The 2744-nt window shown below is 41.8% G+C and overlaps 1 long non-coding RNA gene across 1 annotated transcript; it reads left to right on the top strand.

The window, feature by feature from the left end:
• The first annotated feature begins 830 nt into the window (after positions 1 to 830).
• Positions 831 to 2124, top strand: LOC117790859. The gene is made up of 2 exons (XR_004618006.1): positions 831 to 1271; positions 1351 to 2124. It is a non-coding gene; the product is annotated as an uncharacterized LOC117790859 (long non-coding RNA).
• The last annotated feature ends 620 nt before the right edge of the window (positions 2125 to 2744 follow it).

Raw genomic sequence — 2744 nt, 5'->3', positions numbered from 1 at the left:
TTTAAAGAAAAAATACAACTCAAGGAACAATCATTATTTTTTTTTACTGCTCTTTAAAGAAAAAATACAACACAAGGAATAATCATTATTTTATGAATTTTTTATTTGCTTAAAAATAATCACTATTTGTCATTTTAAGCTAAAGTTAATCATTACATGGTAATTTTTATAATAAACTTAAAATGATTATTAATTTTATTAATATTCAAAAGACTTATTTAAAAACAAAACAAAAAAGGAAAATGCTCAGTATGTAATTTATTTCCCTGAAGAAGGATCAACCTGCCGAAGCTGCTTGGAATCTGACCCGACTTCGTCTGTGTGAATCACAACAAACTGATAAGAAGAGGTTTCATTCAAACAGGAAGCTGTTGCGGTAGCCAGGAACAATCAACAGCAGTGAGAAGAAAATATGTAAGTAGACAGATTAGACAGACGGCAATCGAACCCATAGAGAACACGTTTCGAACGATGCTGCACTTGTTCGAGATCGAACCACTCGATCTCAATCGCTGTCGATCTTTGTCGATCGGTTCAGACGCTATTCCCGTTCATTTCCGCTTTGCTAGATTGCTTTTCGCAAGCGAAACAATAACAGCAACAACACAACAACAATAACAGCGATACCTAGTAGACATTGCCGTATAAACAAAGATAAAAGGCGCCCAATCGGAACCGAGACAAGACGAGCCGAGCCGCAAGCACAACGATCATCAGTGAGTAAAGTGGAAAAAATATTGCACCTGATTGCCTTGAAAAAACGAAATCAAAACAAAGCAAAATCAAATGTGCGGCGAAAATCGTATTTGCGGCGAAGGCGACGGCGACGAGGCAATCAAACAGAAAACCGATCAGCGAACATGTTCTAACTGCGTTGCTGCCAAAATGCCTCTCGCTCTCTGCCACTGCTTCAGTGTCAGCATCAGCATCAGCATCCACATCCACTTCCTACTTCAACTAGCAAAAGTTGCGCTCAGCTGTGCAAAAGATTCAAAGACGGCGACAGCAAGTTTTCAAAGCTCAATTGCTGCGGCGGCACAAAATTGCAGAGAAATTCCTTTGGCTTAATTAGCCTCTTTCGTTCGGGGCGAAAATATTTTCAACTCAGCGACGTCGCAACGCAAGAAAGCGGCACAACAACAGCAATAGCAACAGCAACTGCTAGCAGTAACAACGGGCATCGGGCATCGGGAGCGGCAAAAGCAGGAGGGTAAAAACAACTCAGAGCTGAGCTCAGTGCGGCTCAGCGCAGCAGCGCACAAATGAAACCAGTTTAGTTCATTTCGTTTCGTTTCGTTCATTAATTCAAAATTTCCATTTGAAACTTTTTTTTTCTTTTTTTCTTTTTAGTTTTATTTTGTGTGTGTGTGTGTGCTCTGGCTCTGGCTCCGCTCTGCCGCAGTCGTTGCTGCCAAAGCCGCCGCTCTCAGCCCGTTGCCTCTTCTCGACCAACGTCATCGTCATAATCAGAGTTTTAACATTTTATGTACAGTGCGCTACAGTAAGCACTCGCTTAAAGCAAATGGAATTTATACCAAATACTAGTATGTTATGAAGCAACATTGACAGCGAGTGCTCACTGTATGTATACAGTCTTTACACACACTTGTACATACACATAGAGAGCCGGAGCTCGTTTCGTTCGGTCGTACATTCGTTCGTTCGCTCGTTCGTTTGTTCGTTCGCTCGTTCGCTCTGCTGCCTCTCCCACAATCGCAACGATTTTGACTCACACTGCTGACTCTGTTATATACACATAACCTACAAAAATATATAGCTACGACTCTGGCTCTGGTGCGAGTGCCGAGTAAATGCGATACGATATTTGTGCGGCGCATCGTGTGCGCTGTCAGGCGGTTTGCGATGGCGATGGTGAGGGCGATTTCGGTGACTGCGACGGGGCAGGGATGGCAGGCAGGCTGGCTGGCAGACAGGCGGCATAACATCAGCAGTGCCAGCAGCAACAACAACAGAAATACAACTTACACAGGGTTGCCAGGCACTCAAAATGCCAACGGCATTGAACTCTCATTGCGACTGCAGATACCTTTGTATCTTAGAGATATGATGATTGTATGTGGAAATTGGAGAAAGCGTTTACAAAAAATGTTATATATTATTGATATAATATTAAATTAGATCTGAATAATTTTAAAATTTTTATTTATCTATAATTATTTATATTATTAATTATTAATCGAGAATAATTTTAGATTTTTACTAGTAAGCTATTCAAAATTCCCAACAAACATATAAATTCTAGAAAATAATACTTTTGTAATATTTGGTTTCAAGTATCTGACAACCCTGGCCGGGCGTACTATCGAGTTTTATATGTAGTATGTCTGTACATGCGCTGACGCTGTCACGGCCTCTGCCTCTGCTTCTGCCTCCGCCTCCTCATGCCTTGCCGTTGCTTGCCTGACTGACTGACGCTTGCCTCGGCGCGTATGTGGGAACGAAATAATACCTATAAAAAAAATTCTTTTTTTTCCCTCGGTTTTTTGCTGCTGCTACGACAACGAAAAAGAGAAAGACTTGTGGGTAGAAAACCAACAAAGTAAGACTATAAAGTACAGGGCAGAGTGAACAACGAGGGATTGCAACGGTTGCGGGGGTGCTGTTCAAGCAAACGAGGGAAGAGAGCACCGAGGGGAGAGAGAGAGAGCAGATATGGAGGGCAGCAGCAAACAAAAATTTAAGATACTTTTTCGTTTGAATGGATGTTTAGCAGCTCTGGATGC

This window comes from Drosophila innubila (assembly GCF_004354385.1).
Source record: "Drosophila innubila isolate TH190305 chromosome 3R unlocalized genomic scaffold, UK_Dinn_1.0 2_E_3R, whole genome shotgun sequence".
NCBI classification, from domain to species: Eukaryota; Metazoa; Arthropoda; class Insecta; order Diptera; family Drosophilidae; genus Drosophila; species Drosophila innubila.
This window is presented reverse-complemented; position numbering and strand designations above follow the sequence as displayed.